A 20,151-nucleotide genomic window follows, 5' to 3' on the forward strand; every position below is an offset into this window, starting at 1 on the left:
TCATAGCTTCGATGTGGAGGTCACCAATGCTATGTCCGGCATGCGGCCCGTGCGGATGGCTTGGATTCGACACTTGTCTAATCCAAACTCCATCCGAATATCACGGCTGAACATGTCTATTATTCGCAACAGACTTCTAAGATGGTTGTCAGTACCAGCATACAGCTTGATGTCATCTAAGTACATCAGGTCAGTTCGCGCTTAGCACGTAGGCCATACTTTATTGCAAAACCATGTCCTCTAGCATCATTCGGTAGCCATGAAAGGGGGTTCAGTGCCATACAAAACCAAATGGGACTCAACGAATCCCCCTGGAAGATGCCCCTCCGTATACGGATGGGCTCTGAGGTATCAGCACCCTCAGATGTACGCACCGATAAGGTGGTATGCCACCCTTCCACGACTGTCGCCAAAAACTTTATTAGTTTCGGATCAATGCGATACAGATGTAGGATGTCGATTAGCCAGGTATGCGGAACGCTGTCGAAAGCCTTGGCATAATCGATATAGCAACTGAAGAGGTTTCTTTGGCCTCTAGTTGCTTGTCCTGCAACTACCGAGTCGATAATGAGTTGCTCTTTGCAACACCTTGACCCAACTCGGCAGCCCTTCTGCTCCTCGGACAGAATGCTGTTGGTCTCGAGGTGCGTATTGATCCTTCCACTAATAATGGACGTGATGAATTTGTAGAGGGTTGGTAAGCAGGTGATCGGTCTTGTGTCTGCGGGGTCCTGAACCGTGTCCTTCTTAGGAATAAGGTAGGTAATCCCCGCAGTGAGGAAAGGTGGAAATTCCTCCGGCCGACTCATGACCTCATTTATACTGCGTGCGAACCGATTGTGCACGCTGGTAAATTTCTTATACCAGAAATTCTGCACTCGATCCAGACCTGGCCCCTCCAGTTCTTCGAAATATTTATGGCTCGTCGAACTTCCTCTTCGGTAACATCCGCAAAATTCATGCCAGGTGTATAGGCATGGCGGGTGCCTTCGGCGGTGATCCACTCAGCATGCTCAGCATGCTGGGCAGGTAACCCCCAAAGTCCACCCCAATACTCTTTCGCTTCCGTCACCGAGAACTGTATTGTCTGGGCGCTCTGTTGCGATTCGTTGAGTGATCTGAAAAAGCTCCGCTGGTTCCTCGCATATGTTGCATTCTGGACACGTCTGGAATAACTTTCGTCATACCGTCGTAACCGACTGCATATGACAGAAAGTTTCTGTTTTAGTGTGTCCAGAATTTCAACAACGGGTGTCTGAATGGGGATGGCATAGTTCCGGTAAACCCTCTGCACTTTATTTCTCACCCGTCGGCTGGCATTGCCAGTGCTGATCTGAATCAGTCTAGCAATGTCCTGCCTTAGTGAGTCCCGCCGACGTTCCAGACGAATTTTCCATGGTGGATCCCTTTTGTCACTCAAACCAATAACACGAAAGCGAATCTTCTGACCGTGCAATCTGATAGCCGCAACTGCACCACAATACACAAGTGATTGTAGTTGCAACAGCGACATATCAGCACACAGTCGAGATGCAATCTCATCATTGATTTGAGATACAATTCCCGGAGTTGCTGGAGATGCATAGAGCCTAGGAATACCTGGTCTACGCAAAGGACCTATATCCGAGAATTCTATACACGCTCTTTGGAATTCGTCCCGAACCTCAGCGGATACCTCAGCTGGACGGTGGAGAAGAGTGCTTTGGCGAGTACTGAAACTGTTACCTGCAGTGCGGCGTGGTGTTGTTGATGTCGCCGCCTCTGCCCCCTTCGACTCTCGGTCACCAGTTTCCCCGATGACTTCAAGTCGAACACGCTTCCTGATGGTAGCCGGGATTGTGTCACTGCGAGTAATAAAGCGGTACTGGTCTGCGACTCGCTGCACAATCACGTGCGCGAATTGCGGGAAACGCTCGACGAATCTCTGGTGCAACAAGGGGCGGTAAGATGTTGTACCCGCCCCCGCCGTTATTTCGTAGTAGCAGCGGATGATGAAGAGGTTCATTTCTTCAGTCCATTTCATCCGCTTCCTACGCGAACCTGCTGAAGTGGTCGCCACAGATTGTGGCGAAACAGCTGCAGCAGGCGGAGCTGTGCTCCTGGTCGTTGTGGCGCCTAGACGTCGAACCGCCCCACGACTAGCGGTTTCGACGCCGTGCTGTCCATTACGAGAGCCCGACCCAGACACCAAGTCAGACGACTCCCGCCGGTTATCCGTACCGGACCTTAAATTTCTCCTTCTTCTCATTTTTGGTGGTGCATTTTATCCCTTGCTGCCAGGTGTTGAGATAGCTTCCTTAGTGAGTAATCTGCAAGACTGCAAAGTTCCTGCACTTTCCTCACCTACCCCCTGAGACGCTGCGGTGGCGTACAGCCATTCAGACTGAAGCTATCCCTCCTCCTTTCACAACCGGGCTTGGGACCGGCTTCGGCGGTTATTATTATTACGATTCCGTAGCCTACACAATGATGAAATGAGCGATACCATGACCGTTCGGTTGTGGATAAAATCGGGCTCAATTATTCAGTCAGTTATTCCGTATGGATGAGGATGATCCCATCCGGAAAGTCTATAAGGGCAATATCTATGGTAGAAAAAGAAAAGGAAGACGAGGCAAACCCTGCCTAAGATGGAGCGATGGCGTAGGTCAGGTCGCCAGACAGCTTTTAGGGATATCGAATTGGCGGACCTCGGCGCAAACCGGGGTGTCTGGAGTTCCTTATTAAGGCAGGCCCAGACCGGATACCGGTTGTTGTGCTGTTGATGATGATGATGATTATTATATGCATATACATCACATGCTAGATACAAATGAAACAAATGTCCATTCAAATATGTTTGTATAGGAAATACACAACACCTTTCATACCTAAATCATCCAGCTGCCGGTTTCGCGACTTGTTATCGAAATAAACACTCTCACACCGTTAAAATAAATTTACTTCAATTAGCAAAGGTATATTTGAAACAAATTTCAAAAGGCAACTGACATGCAGTTACAATTTCAACGGAAAGTTTCTGCTTGATGTCCAGGATTTCAACTACTGGTGTACCACCGGGCATGGCACAGTTTCGTAAACCGTCTGTATTTTATTTTTTACCCGTTTGCCGCCATTGTCAGTACTGGTTCGAGTCAGCCTAATACTGTCCTGCCTTAATGAGTGGCGGTGATGTTCCGAACGAATTTTCTATGATGGATATTTTTGGTCATTCAAACCAATAACACGAAAGCGAATATTCTGGCAGTGCAATCCCTGACGTACATATATATATGCACCAAGTCAAACGAGTCCGTCAATTATCTATATTGGGTCCTAAATTTTTTAGCTGTGTACATTTTATCCCTGACTGCCAGATGGGATAAAAGCTTGTTCGTGAATAATCTCCAAAATAACAACGTTCTTGCACTTTCCTCATGTACCCCCCTTAAGCGCTACGGGGGCCCACAGCCTTTCAGATTGAAACTATGCCACTATGGCTGAGTTTTATTATTCTTAATAATAGGTAGAAAAAAATTTCGTAAATCGAAGATTTTACTTTTTAAATACATATTTGTGGATGAGGATACAAATTTTCAGTAAAGAAACTTCAAGTGGCATTTCATAAAAAGTCACCAAAGTTCTGAAAGTGTCGAACTTATTTTGTAGCAAATAGAGTACTTTCGTAAAAATCTTATGCACAAATGGTGCATTCCATTGAATTTCCGAATGAGAAAACTGCATACAAAGTATTCTACGATTCCAGGTTTATTTGATTATATTCTGTAGTCAGGCGTGAGTGATGGAAAACAAACCACCAAAAGTTTTGCAATAACGTAAAAACTATTTGCAAACAAAGTACCAACTCAACTTCGTTTCCAACTAGCTCGAATGTATTATGGTATTGTCAGCATCCTTCCAAACTTAGCGCAATCCACCCGCTACAGTTTCCTTCAATATTATATTCAAATGTATTGTAAACCATTGAATCAAACTTCCTTTCTGACGCAACGCTCTACGAGGACAATGCATATGTGCACAAACAATAGCTACAGTTGCGAACACAATGGCAGATATGCTGAAAGTTACTTTAAAAATTTAAAGCTGGCATGCAAGGTAGCAGAATCGCACGAAACTGCTCACTGAAACCTTTCATGTGTAACGAACGTAGCTTCAACTATCCTACCTGCCACCTAAACAATCCAGGATAAAATCAATAGAATACTTTCCGCGTAAAATATTGTGCTTCGAGTTAAGCCAGTTGGGGGTGGTAGAATTCCTACTTTTTTGGTTACAGGACGACCGACCATATTGCAAGCAAATACAGTGCTTCATAATGATTTCCTGGCACACTATCTGCTTCTGATGCCACCCCTTGGTTTCACACATGCAAACACACGTGGGGGCCATGCATGTTATTGCACAAGGATAAATATAGGTACATTCTCTGATACTGAACACATATTGCATGGACATAAAATGGGGATTTTTATTATTCCAGTGAATTATAAACTTTGACTACGTTTATCCTTCGGGAAGTCGTAATTCTGGTTGTATGTCAAATCTATATCTTAATAAAGATCTTATTACCGAGAAATTTGAGTTTGCTTCCACAAACAACCTTGGATATGAGATCCTTCATCACCCCAAGCTCTAGTTTCGCAAATGAAAATTATACTTAACAAGAAGTTTCCATCTACATAGCAGAAGCGTCTAATTTAGATAAGTAACTGATACAGATTTATGATTATCTGAAGAAGAACTTTATGGTGGGCAACTGGTGCATGGCGTACCGGAATCTTGGGTCATCTATAAATTTCAGAATATTACGAAGTTGTCTTGTTCAGAATAGTTCTATGAGAGATGGAGGGAAAGATGAGTTTCGTGGTTTCGAGCGTGAAAGTTAGTTTATTGATCCGATGGGCAGTTGAAATTGTTGATGTCGTTTTATTTTGATTGAAAAAGGAGAAATCTTTGAAAGGGATTGCACGGTAAATAAAAAGACTCTATATTTTGACCAGTTCTTTTCTATCAAAATTTACCTCACGCTTAACAAATCACATGCCCAACGGTTATTCTACAAAAGCTTCTTAATCAAAGCCGAGTAGTAATCAAATAGAATAGAAAAATCTTTAATTATAAGCTTAATGTCTCGTGGCGGTGTGAAGATACTTCATATTTCTTCGGCTGCTGTGGAAATCTAAAATGTACAACGTACTGTCTAATTACATAAATAAGATAATCCTCAAGGAAGCTTGAAACCAACGCAAAGCCAGAAACACGACTGGAAAAAACTGGACTTTTGTGTAAAAATATTTGAACGCACGATATTCCCCATTCATTATTATCAACGGCGCAACAACCAGTATCTGGTCTAGGCCTGCTTTAATAAGGAACTCCAGACATACCGGTTTTGCGCCGGGGTCCACCAATTCGATTCCCGTAAAAGCTGCCTGGCGTCTCGACCTACGCCATCGCTCCATCTCAGGCAGGGTCTCCCTCGTCTTCTTTTTCTACCATAGATATTGCCCTTATAGACTTTTGGGTGAGATCATCCTCATCCATACGGATTAAATTACCCGCCGATCGTAACCTATTGAGCCGGATTTTATCCACAACCTGACGGTCACGGTACCGCTCATAGATTCCGTCGTTATGTAGGCTATGGAATCGCTCATCCTCACGTAGGAATCCAAAAATTTTTCGGAGGATTCTTTCCTTCCTAAGAACCCAAGTCTCTGAGGAATACATGGCAAGATCATTGTTTTGTCGTAGACCGATTCGCTGTACCACACCTTGAGCACAAGTTGATGAACCACTTGATGTAATTGATCGCCTCCATATTTAACCAATTCGGCTGTAATTCCATCGGCTCCTAGGGGCTTATGATTTTTTAGCCGATGAATTCCACGGGCTGTTTCTCCTATACTTGGTGGTGGCCGTATTTGTCCGTCGTCTTCAGTTGGCGGGACCTCCAACTCGCCGATGTTCTGGTTGTTCAGTAGCTCATCAAAGTACTCAACCCATCGCTCCAATACGCCCATTCTGTCGGAAATCAGATTTCCCTCTTTGTCTCGGCAGGATGAGCATTGAGGCTTGTAAGACTCCATCTTGCTGATTTGTTGGTAAAACTTCCACGCATGATACGGTTACTCCCTGTACTTTTCGAGTTCACAGACCTCTTGGTTTTCCCAGGCTTCCTTCTTCCGTCTGTGAAGTCGTTTCTCGGCTCGCCGAAGTTCGTGAAAACTATCCCAAAATTCGAAATAAATTTCGAATGCCGCGAATCCTGCCGCGCCACAAGGTCTTGAATGAAGTGCTCTAACACACTTCAAGGCCCTGATCCAATTGGATTGTTGTGCCAACGATTATTATTATATTTTCGTTTATTATTTTTTCTGTTTATGATTGAGAAAAGAAATTTTATAATGAATTTTAATTAAATATTGATGTTAGAACTTCCTCTTCCCCTTTTGATTTTTAACCCGGCAAAACTCTCCTTATCAAAGGGAGAATCTTCAATAGAATGGCCTGAGGATACCAAGGCGGGGACGGAACCTCGAGGACCGCGCACGGTCGAGACGTAATTTTTTTTTTATTTTCACTTTTCAGTTTAGCGCGTGATGATCTGTCGATAGGCTCATGGAAGTCCCCCTGTTTGTCGAATTTTCAGAATCCAGTGCGGACCCACATAACGGTGAAAAGGAGATGTGAATTTTTGTGTAATGGCAATCGAGGGATCGAAGTGTTCAAAGGACCTATACATTCCAGAGTCTGGCTAGGGCAGACGCATGCAGCACGTGTTGAAGGAGTACTACGATGAAGCCTTACTATTTGCCTGCAGACCTTCGCGGTCAATTTCGCCATCTTTTTTAACTTTTTAAGATAGCTCCCCTCTCTTCTACGTATCTCGTCGCTAAGGATGATGTTTGGCCATGGCCTCAACACATTTTCGTCATTACAATTCACGGCTTATCAATACCTGGTTTATCAAAGGATTGTCTCGAGTTCCTACATTTTATAGTGGAAATACTAAAATACAAATCGACTATCTCTACATAAAATACCGATATTTTATCACCGTCACTGACTGCAATGCTGTTGCCTATGAGGCCGCTGTTGATATTTGGAGCAATTTAACCTGCCAGCGCCAAGTCAAGACAGCAATAAAACGAATGAAATTGCGGATAACAATATGGCCTAATAATATCGCATCTGAGCTTTGGCAAGCAGGGATCTGGGAATCAACACTCTGGTTCAGTTCTTCAATCGGGTTATTAAGGACGTCTGACTAGCGAAAAAGTACAGCTAATCCAATATGGAAAAATTGAGGCCGTCCAGAACAATGTTCAAATTGTTGTCAGATCCGGTCGCTGTCCTACACTACGAACATTTTTGAACGCATTCTTGAAAATCGTATTCGCGAGATCGTTCAAATAAACAAGAATCAAATCAGTTCTAGTTTGAAGTTTGGTAGATGCCCCATGCACTGCTCTATACAGATGATGTCGTCCTAGCATTTCATAGGCAATTTGATTTGGAGCAAATTTACAATAGGGTCGCCCGCCTTGTCGCTCTCTATGATTGTAATGGCTAGCTAACTATTAAAAACAATCAATGGTGCCTCGTGGTAGTAGAGACAAACATCACAAGTGGGATAACACGCCATGATCACATTTGAAATGAGGACAGCCGTGATCGATATGAAATTTCACCCGTCGGGGAAAAATTAGGAGAAAGAGGTTTTCAATGATATGGACATGTAATCCGCGCTAACGAGAATTTATTTGCCAAGATTGGTCTGAACGTGGAAGTCGAAATGAAATGATGGAATGGCCAACCCAAACACTGTTGGCCATCCACTGGATGGTGATTTGAGAGCCTTTTGACTCCACCTACATCAAGCTTTTCACCAAGCAAAATGAGGCAGGTAAAACAGCCCGACCACGCTTCTGAACGAGACAACGGTAGAAGAAGAAAAGAAAAGGACATTTCGAAATCAATTATGCCTCAAAATGCTGCTCTGCTCTTTTGACTCTCCGGCAGCCAGTTCAATCGAAGTCCTCGATTAGCAGCGATAAATATAATTGGTAACAACACATTTTCCGAACATGATGCACTGGTATAGTTGCATAACTCGCTATCATCATGTCTCATATATGGACATTCGCGATCCATATTGTTTTGATTTCATTGTTTCATTCTTCATTCATCCATTGATGTTTTGAGAGAAAGGGTAAAACCTCAAAGCTAACACTGGCCTGAACATTCAAGTCGATGGGAAATGACATAAAAGCGGATCAAAACAGTATTGACTTGGTACGCTAGATGATAATTTTAGAAACACTGGGGCTAAGTTTATGACGGGAAGAAATAGCAAATTTGATCCGGAGGAACGGACTCCGCTGCAAAGCAGGATAACGGCTAAAGAAGAAATAGATGAAAATATACTATATCTTTATTATGACAGATTACTAAGTATGTCAAAAAGTTCGCGGAATGGAAATGAAAAAACCGATTTATAGTTGTCAAACCTACTTGATTTTTATGTGTTATCTGCCTTAACTTCTATACACTTATTTCGTAGATTCTCTGATTTAAGTAACCCATCCTTATTGTAATTTTGTGGAATCTACAAAATACCCGTTTACAACAGCTATTGCCTCTTCATTTAGTGAAAATCGATATCCACCTAAGAATTTTTTGAAGTATAGAAACAGCCAGAAATCGGAGGGAGCCAAATCTGGCGAACAGGGTGGATCTTGCAGCAATTCGTTCTTTAATTCGCTGGTTTTAACTATGGCTTTGTAAGCTGTGTGAGCAGGTGCATTATTCTGATGCCAAATTACTTTTTTCTTGGGAACCCAGATTTTTTGTTATTCATGTCCAGTTGATCCAAAAGGTTACAGTAATAATCTTGGTTTATTGTTTTACCTGTTTGGAAGTAATCAATTAACGATATTCTTTTAGCATCCCAAAACACTGACGCTAACACCTCTTTAACTGATTTCTCACCCTATGGTGATGAATCGATGAGCAAAATCTTTTTTACTTTCCCTAGAACGCTCCAAATGTTGCTGAGGAAATTGTAATCGGATGCGGAACTTAAGATATGGCTTACACTATCCGTCTTCAATGGGAAGGAGGTACCTCTTTCAAATTCACGAGCCCACTTGTAAACGATTGCTTTCGAAGATTCACCTAACACATTTTCCATTTCGGTATAACTCTCCATTGGCTTAAACCATTTTACAAAAAAAATAATAACCGCAGAATGTCCAATATTTTCCATTGTTACAAAAATAAAAATAGAATTGCTAGATCGAGTTGAAATTCAGGAAATGATTTAATGACAAAGAGAATGTTAAAATGTGATCCAAATCCTAGTTCTAGCATCGACGGATAGATAGCACTCTGCGAATTTTAGTACAAGATGGTCAGGCTGACACCTTGGCGCGGGAGTACCTTACATCGCCAACAAGTATAGTTGCAATATATCTGTCATCTACTGGGAAGAAAAATTCTTATTGTGAAGATATCCGTTTCTCACATTGAATGTAACAAGGTGACTGCATGATCCAGTACCAAAATTTTATTTGCCCTACTACCTCGGTCGAATATGTTATGGAAGTCATGGATCCAGTTCATCCGCCGAGCCAGACAACCGCCGATCTCGATGGCTAGTACTCCTTATAACGCTTGATGTCAGAAATTAATTTAATTCCGTAAGATGAACAGATATGCTAGGCACATTAGTAAACTCATTTCACGTACCAACTTAGCTCTTGTGGATATTGAGAGATTGTCTGAAATATCGCTCTCTACTCTATGAGACGCTGGAGGACCAGAGGAAGATGTAGATCACGTCCGGAATTAGCACAGAGATCCATCTCAGGGCTGGATCTCTGGAATGCTAATTATGATAATCTGCTAACATTAGACATACCAAAAGAGTCGGCCTTGGTCGATTATGCGGACCACGCATTGATGCGATGGATAAGGGATAGATGAAAAAATCATGGTTTCAGTCGTGCGCTGGGAAAATCTGAAGTAGTCATCTCCATCAGAAAGAAAATCCCGAGCCTGCGTTCCATATGGATAGGCGAGTTGACTATAGAGCCAAAACTGGCGGTTAAATAATTTGGTTTAATACTCGACTCGAAGATGAGCTTCTTCGAGAGAATCAAGGCAGCAGCGGACAAGGCTGCATCTAGAGTTTGGGCCTTGATTCGGCAAATGACGTATGTTGGGGGTCCTATATCTACCCGGAGATGCACAACCAATTCCGCTTTGCTATAGGCGCGAAAGTATGGGTTGATGCCCTTGGCAAGGAAATGTATCCTAAGTGCTTTGTCCTTGTATAATGCTTGGACTTCCCCAGGGTTCTATTTCTGGACCTACATTGTGCAATATATTTACGACTGACATTTTCAAAAATCAGTCTGATTTGGAACTCATTCAATTTGCTGAAGATACCCATTTGCTTTTTGTTTCAATCCTGTTAAGGCACTAAGAAGCATCGAATACTATTTAGTTGACCTCAACAATTACTATACAAGTTGTGGGATTAAAATCACTACCAACTCTGTGTATTCAGAAGTAAAAGGAAATATTTCGGATCTAAAATGATCCATAAAAGATCAAAGGTTGAAAATCGAAAACTGGGGTCGCTACAATTATCTCGTCACACTGTCTTACATACCTTGGTACAAAATTCCATTGCTAAAGTGAACGAGGAATTAAACTTGATTCCCTTCTTACTGCGTAAGGCAAAGGGACATTCCACCAGTAATAACCTTACCTAATATAAACCTCTCATCAGACCAATCATATGCTATAGAGAACCCATATAGATCAATTGTTCTGCAGTTGCCATAGCTAAAAAGGACAAATCCGTACGCCCAATTCTACGACATTGCACAGCTCTCACATACATATAATTGAAGGATCAAGAAGAACTACATGAACTGAACAGTCTACCTGAAAGTAAAAGCAAAACCATTTCGAGAAAATATTCTCAATCTGGTTCAACGATAGTTTGTCAAAACAAAAAATGATCAAAATGCTAAAGTCCACCAATCATATTAGTTAGGCAAGAACATTTCTTAGGCCTAACCAAATATTGAATTCCAATCTTTCACTATCATTTCTTGGCCTTTATGGAAAACCATTTCAAGTTACGATCTGAAGAAATTAAGGAATGATAGGGAACTGTCCAAACTCAACACATTTCAATTTGACGGCGATGAGTTGACAAAACGTTGGAATATATGTATAGTACAGTAGATAGTAGGTCTTCTGTCGTTTCGTTGGGAGGTTTAAGTTAAACTGAAAGTTTTCATTGACAGATTGGTGCAAAGCCTATACGGAAACAACAAACGCTGAGATCTCTGTTAGTTCAATACCTTTCTGTAGTTTCCACCTATAACTCAAAACAGTTTTTTCGAGAGAACTTAGTTAAATCCGTTACTGAAACCGACTTATTTGCATGCATAGATGGACTTCTAACCACGGACGGATCATTGATTAACCTTCTGTAGATATCAATTAGAGGCAAGTTGAGTGCCATCGCTTGTGGTTACCCGAAGTGAAAGTGGGCAGGTCCTACATTGAGGAAGGGAGACGATTTCATTTCTGGGAGTGTAATTCGCTATTTCTGAATGTTACATGAACGCATCGCCCCAGAAACAGATGGTCTAAAAAAGTAAAGATTTGATGAGGAGGAAGGTAAGAAGCGTCAGAAACCAGCAATAATATCATGTAGGCGTAAGTTATGCGCTGTATCCCATATAAGGGTCTCTGGCAACCACATATAATCACAGCAGTCAGCAGCAGTAGCTAGTTTCAAAAATAAACTTTTATTCGTTTTGAGATGTTAATTGAAAATTCGACCCTCAATTATAATGAACCCAGGTAGGTATAGAATTTAGTTCTATTCTAATCTTGAGCATCTAGATTAATCTCATATCCGGAATATTATCTAAATTGACGCTGTTCATAATAAATATCTTTTCTGACAATGGCATCATATTACCATTAATTATGAGATCCACGAATGCTGGCATGTTTATAAATACAATATTCGAGTTAAAACTTACCATCTTGCCCCGTCAGGACTTTCATTCAGACTGCTTCAATCCATCAGCTTGTTCACCGCCTTAAACACATTCTCCGCCTTTCTGAAAATAAGTGAAAAATGAAGCAATTAAATATAAGGGAAGTTTCCGTTTTCCGTGAATTGGCTAATTACAGAAGCGGCGCTTGTTTGGCCACAACAATCTAAATTTAGAAATTATCAGCATGACGCCTTTTTCATTCCTATCAATCTATCAAGCGTCCAGGATTGAAACGTAGTACAACTTAATGAGGATATGTTCGCAGCTCAAAATCAACACTATTTTCTGGCTAGGTGAGCATCTTTCACTAAATTCACTAACGTTTTTCCAAATTCCGCCCACCAATCATGCATTCTTTGCAATTTTATTAAAATGTCAGATTTGTATTATTTGGGCTTAAAGGCGTATCTTAGCCTGACAGCAAATTTGTCTTGTCTACAAGCCTCAATCAATCAAATCACAGAATATCAATCGCTGTTGAAAGAATCTGGTCTGAAAAAGGTACCGGCATGACTTTCGTAAGCTTTTTATGTTGGCGTAGTCCCGCATCACATTCCCTCAATTCATAAATGATTCCCAATAACTCTCACTATACATACATATATGTACACACTCATTTCTATGAGGCGGCCCGACACAGTTGCAAACGGGAGAACTTAGGCCGAATCTAATGAAATATAATACTGATCCGAATAAATGTTAGCTTTTGTACTTTGAAGGAGTGACAAAGCAACGATGGAGTGTGTCGGGTGGGGGCAAAAGGATGATAATCTATATAAGCAAAACGCTTTGATTTTTTGTGGTTGTGGATTACTTTTGTATCATTTCCGCTCTATCTGATAAAGGAGGGTTAAGAACGGTGTTGAAAGGACGACAGTCCTGACTGAAAAATGCGTAAGGATGACTTGCAAGTTTTTCGCCATTTTGGAGAGTCCTAGAAAGAACGAGCGACACGTGAAAGGAAAGGATATGCAATTCCATTTCAAGTTTTCTATTTACACTTAGATACTATATCCACTTTTATCCTATATTGATAGATAGATTCAGCGGCGAAAACGTTTAGATGTTATTCTATCTGTGCAGAAATGAAGCCATAAAAATTAACAAACAAGGGGTAAGCGGTAACAAAATTGTTGTTAGCATTGCGTTCTCTAATGCTTAATTGGAATTATTTATATAGTGAAGCAATGAGAGTGTAACCACTAATAAGAATCTAACAGAAACATGGAGGGTAATAAGGGAACTTTCTCTTCTTTAAACCCAAAGTAAATTTAAGGCAGCACCCTCGCTTAAAAAGTTACTCCCACCCAGAGTAGTTTTTTAAACCATCATAATCAATTGGTCAAAGGGTAGTGTAGATCCCAAGGTGAAACGTGGATTGGTACCCACGATAGAGCATAAAACCTGGGAAACGCTCGCCGAACCAACACCAACAGCTCTACTACCAAACCCTATCTCTTCTTTCTTAAGGAAAAACTACAGACGGAGAAAGATGAAGGCGAGTCTCCCGCGCCTAAAAACGGGACAAATTGTGCCAACTAGTCCTCGAAGTTGGGGATTGGGCAAGGCTGACAACCCTACACGGAAAACAACTTATTACGAAGCCACAACAGGAGCCTCGGACTAGACTGATAATACAACGACGAACCTGGCAATGAAAACGGAATAACGATTTACGCATTTTCTCATGGAACCTGCACTCCCTGTACAGAGATGCAGCTGCTAAGCAGCTAGCCGATACCCTATCCCAATATAGGTCTGATGTAACAACGTTACAGGAGATGCGTTGGGCAGGGACCAGTTTCCTGGAGAAGAATCGCTACACCATATATTATAGTGGCCATACAGCATGTGTTCGGAGTAGGTTTATTAGTCAGCCAAAAAATGAAACCAGCTGTTATCGACTTTGAAAATATAAGCGAAAGGCTATGCACTCTGCGTTTGCAACGCAAGTTTAGAAACAAAAGCCTCATAACCGTTCACGCCGGACCATTCAGTTAGCAGTATCGCACAAAATGGTTTTTCGAAGTACCTGGTTTGTGTGGAAAGCAGCCCACCAACAAACGTGCGGCTCTCCAGACGGGACCACTTTCAACCAAATTGACTACGTGCTGATTGAACGCCGCCACCTCTCACCCTTGATGAATGTCAGAACATTTAGGGGGGCCAATATATCACTATCACGGATCATTATCTCATTGGCATAGTGCTCCGGGCTCGAATTACGACACCACCTACAATCCCCTCTGACAATCAGGTGAGAGTGAATACTGAAGCCATCCACAACACCTATAAGGGGGGAAGGGATGCAGCAATATCCGCAGTCAACAGATGCCCTGGAGATGAAGCATCAACAAATGATCTTCACAACCACCTGAAGAGCGCTGTCATTGATACGGCCACAAATATACTTGGCCCCAGTCGCAAAAAAAGTCGGAACGACTAGATCGACAATGAATGTAAACAAGCAACGGAACGGGAGAATGCCCGTATCGAGTAATATTGCGTTCTCAAAGAACGCAGGCACGCGCAGAGACCTACCAACAACTCCTTCGAACGGAGAAGCGACTTCACAGATGGAAAAGGGAGGCCTGGGAGAACCAACAGGTCTATGAACTCAAAAATTAAAGGGAGCGCACCAGGCATGGAAGTTTTACCAACAAGTCAGCAGGATGAAGCCTTATATATCTCGATCCTGCCGAGACAGAGAGGGAAATCTGATTTCCGACAGATATTGGAGCGATGGATTGAGTATTTCGATGAACTACTCAACAACCAAAATATCGAGTTAGAGGTCCCGCCAACTGAACACGATGGATAAATGCTCCACCAAGCATAGAACAAACAGCCCGTACAATCCACCGTCTTAAAAACCATAAGTCGCCAGGAGTCAATGGAATTACAGCCGAATTGGTTAAATATGAAGGCTACACCAAATGGTTCATCAACTGATGCTCAAGGTGTGGGACAGCGAATCAATGCCTTATGACTGGCAACGAGGCATTATCTGTCTTATACATAAAAAGGGGGATATCACACAGTGCAGCAATTATAGAGGTATCACGTTGATGATACGCCCAGAACATCTTTGGCCCATACCAAATAGGATTCACTCCAGGCAAATCAGCAACAGATCAGATTTTCTCTCTGCGGCAAGCGATGGAAAAACTGTTGGAATATGGTCATCAGTTCCACCATCTCTTCATCGAGTTTAAAGCCGCCTATGATATCATAGCCACAGTCCGTGTACCCATGGGAGAATTCGATATCCCGACCAAATTGATAAGACTGACTAGGCTCACCCTCAGCAATGTGCAAGGCCAGATAAAAGCAACAGGGTCACTCTAGCAGGATGTCCTATCAAGCATCCTCGTTAACCTGGCCCTCGAGAAAGTGATTCGTGATGCTGAGGTAAATGCAAGAGGTACGATCCTCTTTAAGTCTACCCAACTACTGGCTTATGCTAACGATATCGGCATCATAGAAAGAACGACCCAAGATGTACAAACTGCCTTCATCCAGATCGAGCAGACGGTGATTGACCAACACCAACCAACCAACAACATCAAACCGCACTGGTGAAACGGGAAGAATGAAGATAGGAGACTACAACTTTGAGACCGTTGAAAATTCCTCCTATCTAGGGGCGAAAATCACAACCGATAAAAGCTATCACGATGAAATCGGTGGACAGTTGTTGGCTGCCAACAGAGCGTATTTCAGCTTAAAAAAACTGTTTCGCTTGAAACGTCTCACCAGAGGGTCAAAGTTCTTACTGTACAAGACTATGATCTTGCCAGTCTTTATCTATTCCTCGGAAACCTGGATTCTTAGCAAGAAGAATTGCGAACTCTTGGCCGCGTTCGAGAGAACAATCCTCCGAAGAATTTTTGGCCCCCTAACGACGAAATCTATGAGCGATACCATGACCGTCTGGTTATGGATGAAATTCGGCTCAACAAGTTACGGTGGGTGGGTCACTTAATCCTCGTGGATGATGATGATGCTGCCCGGAAAGTCGAAAAGGGCAATATCTATAGTAGAAAAGAAGATGAGGCAGACCCCTCCTGAGATGGAGCGATGGCGTAGGTCAAGACATCAGACAGCTTTTAGGGATATAGAATGGATAAACCTCGGCGCTAAACCGGGGTGTCTGGAGCTCGTTATTAAGGCAGACCTAGACCGGATACCGGTCATTGCACCGTTGATGATGATGATAATGAATTATGCATGTTTAATTCTACCCTGGGAGGGAATGAGGGAAAACTTTCTTGAAGGGGAAGAAAGGAGAGAGTTCCTTCTTTGTTACCCCTCTGAATAATTGCGCTTATCATCCCCCTTGCAAATCATGCAGTCTCAAATTGCTCTCTGGGCCCCCATAACTTGGTAAAGGAAGTGAAAACTACGTTGCTAAAAGCAGAAACCTTCTTCTTCTTATTCCAAAACCTCTGTAAATCCTCTCCAACGTAGCCATGTATGGTTAGGTATTAAAAGTATCTTCTAAGAAGTAAGAAGAAGTCACGTCACAAAACACTGGGATTAGTTTTGAGAGCTGCTCATATTCTGCGATTTCTGCATAGGAAATTCTTCCAAAGGGCGTTCTAGAAATGCAACTTACTTAACCCCTGAGCACCTCGGACTTTTCACAAGAAATAGCCGCTAGTTTCTTGCTCTGTGGTATTGCTACCATGTATCGGTAAGTCCTTGGACCACCAACTAAATATATCCCCTTTATCAGGGAACTAGATTGGAACCGTTTCACATTATAGTTGGGGCTAGCAGTCCCGCTCTCCCGCGACATAGCGAATTTAAGTCAGGATATTTATTTCACCAACGGGAAGGGACAAGATGAAGGGAATTTGATAGTTCAAAGAATCCCCTACACCACCACCTGTTTGAGCTCAGTCTTTTTCACGAGAAGAAGAACCCGAACGTAATATGAAATATGACACCATCTGTCAGGGCTCCTCAGCATATCTTTGACAATGTTGTCCAGAGACAACTGGTGCCTGTATAAAGTGGCTGACGAACCCCACCTCACCTTGCTTAAGGAAACCGGAAGCTAGGCACTTCAAGTTTGCAAGATTTGGTTGAAATTTTATGTAAGAATATTTGGGTACACGATAGTTCCATTTATAAATAGCTCTTAGTGTATATACGGTGAATATGCCCGATATTCGATTCGATGTGGGACTGACATTTTGTCTGTTAGGGAGTAGTAATTTGACGCAAAAAGAAAAAACAAATTTGACTTGCAGAATTGTGCTTCATATTATAACCTATGTTACTGCCAAACTTTATGGATTTACGGTAACGAACCAAAATATTTTTTTTTAGATTTTTCCGTTGACTGATCTCTGGGAATGGGTCCTTCAAGTAATTGACCCTTTTCGAACTCCGCACATATGTCTTTGCCACCAGTGTTAAAGCTAATACCTGCTTCGAGAAATACTAATCGGGACCTTTTATGTGATACCACATGTGGCTTTATTCAGTAAAAAGATAATATTGGATCCCTTTTTTAAGTGTATATAGACCCCTCCCCTTAAATTCACCGCATGTTCGGGGTCCACAGTTCCCGCCGATCTACTTAATTTCGTGTCAATAGGTGTAACCGTTTCTGAGGAAAGTGCGTGTGACAGACAGACAAACAGTAAACGGCTTTTAATCGAAAATGTGCGCTCGGTGCCGTCTAACATCCGGTTTGAAAACCTTCACGCCCACTTAGAGGCTGGTATGGAAAGAATCGATCTCACTATCTGAGTGTAATTACGCGGTATTTCTAGCGATTAATTATTTGAAATAATAAACACTTGTTTTTCCCATTTGCTAGTGTTGATTTTTATTCGCAAATACCGATATTTCGGGAACCACTTGCTCCCTTCATCACTTGTTAGCACTGATGAAGGAAATAAGTGGTACCCGAAATATTGGTATTTGCAAATAAAAATCAACACTAGCGAATAGGAAAAAGAATACAGCACAGTCTGAGACCGAATTTGAACCAAGGAGAATGTTTGACGATAGACCCTACTAAAGCAGGCACTATCACTGTCAGAGGCAGTGGCGTACCAAACATTAAGCGACTTAAATATTTCGGATCAATATCAAAGGGGAACTGCACTATGAAAATTCTTCACGCATCAGAGCAACTCATCTGACGAGCGTTTTTTTTGTGAAGGACGTATTAGTTAACATCTCAAATGGTCGTAGTGACGTTTGCCCTGTTGTCCTCTATGATTTTGCGCGTTCACCGACTTTCAAATACAATGAAAAGCACCTTGTTGTAATGGAGAGAAAAATGTTATGTTTAGAAGGATATCCCCGATGGATATGGGATTGCACCATTCGTCGAAAAGTTGCGAGAATTTGCAAAAGTCATACCTATTCGGACATTGATTACCTCTAGGCATTCACTTTTGATGGGCTATTCCACTTTCACAACTTTTTCTGCTAGAGAGTCAAGATCTCGGGTTTTTTTTGTTGCTGTACCATTCGTATCCGCCTTGACTTTAGGCAGAGGATTTTCGAACATCGTAGCGTGTTGCTTCTACTTGCCTTTCTTCTTTTTTGAGCCCTCGAGACTATGTGGAGTCTCCATAGAAAGTATCTTCAACTTTTCATTTCTTCCCAAGTTTGCTCTTCTTTGAGACCCATTCAACAATTACCATGTTCTCAGCAAGAAATACAGTTGCTTCCACTTCGCGCGTCTTCTGGTGCTATCCATGTTTACCTGTAGAAAGAAATCCGGCCTAGAAGCTTTCCTAATTCCATCAGCCCGTTTTTGACTAGCAAGACCGGACTCACCCTCGGGGTTCCCAAAGACCTGATCTACCCTTAGCTGATCTCGGAACTCGGAACATGGATGTCGGCAGAGAGCTGTCCACGGCTCTGACGGCTCCAAGCGTGCAGATGCAGATGACCAGCCCGCTCTTCACGGAGAAGCTTTCTCAAGGTTGCCACTCCGTACTATGAGCGATCCGTCAAGGAACGCAGGCGATCTCTGGTTCAGAATTCGTTCAAGAGAATTTAAAAAATACGAAAACTAAGATAAGAACCTAACCGAGGCAGAGCCAATGTTAGTTTAAAAATTTTGAAACCGCGTTCGTAAATGCAGGATGGTCTGTGTAGAATCAGGCTTTAATTTGCTTTCCCATCTCGATGAGAGAGTTGTCAAATAAATTATGATTGACTCAATTTTAGAAGTTTAGATTCAAATCAGCCATACTAACCTTTCATCAACATACTTCCAGTTAATGCTTCGGACGGAGAAAACCCTATTAAATTTCGATAATACAACAGGGGCCAATGACGCAGCAAAGGAAATGTGACGGTGGACATATTATAATGAAATCAAAATCATAACACTAGAAGAGGACGGACTAATTGACGTCGTGAAATACCACAATTATGGATTACGAAAAAGCATTGGAAGGTTTAGATACTATCGAAGTGAATTGTGGAATGCGAGTACGAATTACAAGAAATAAATACAGGATTTCAGCAGAATATATTCCACCAAAGTTGTGTTGTTGGTGACGCTTTATGAATTATGAAATATAATGAAATGACACTTTGTTTCGCGGCACTAAGAAGGGTGTGGCATAAACGATCCGAGATACTTAAGGGTTCATATCTAGATTTTCATTAATTAATTAATATTCACTGTTTAATTATTTTAGAGAAAAAGCATCTGAAATTGAAAGTTGGCCTCTGCTTGGGAAACCTAACAATGTTGCCAGGGTAGACGCCTATGCAAAGTTGCTCTCTATTGGGACGAAATACAACCATCAAAGTTTTCCAGGAGACAAAACCATAAGTTCCTCTTTGGAAAGCCCATAAATCAATGGTGTTGACATAAAAATATCGTTTATACCTACATAAGATAAATTTAATAGCCGAAACCGTACATTCTTGTGAATGTTGCATATCGTTGGGGTTTGGAGTATTTCCATGAAATAAGCTCTTCAGTTTTCATTGCTATTATTCTCTAGTGACTGAGAATAATATGAAGATGTGTTTCCTGCTGCGAGAGGAGGAGAAAGTGCCTATGATG

At 41.9% G+C, this 20,151-nt stretch overlaps 1 protein-coding gene across 2 annotated transcripts in view; it reads right to left on the bottom strand.

Moving 5' to 3' along the window:
* The window catches only part of LOC119660260 (Kv channel-interacting protein 1), a 386,504-nt gene that overhangs the window by 275,870 nt on the left and 90,483 nt on the right, over nt 1-20,151 (bottom strand). For both annotated transcript variants that reach the window (XM_038068719.1, XM_038068718.1), the window contains exon 2: nt 12,078-12,158. The gene's annotated coding sequence lies outside the window, so the exon portion shown is untranslated. The remainder of the gene's footprint in view (nt 1-12,077; nt 12,159-20,151) is intronic.

Source organism: Hermetia illucens, chromosome 6 (genome assembly GCF_905115235.1).
Source record: "Hermetia illucens chromosome 6, iHerIll2.2.curated.20191125, whole genome shotgun sequence".
NCBI lineage: Eukaryota > Metazoa > Arthropoda > Insecta > Diptera > Stratiomyidae > Hermetia > Hermetia illucens.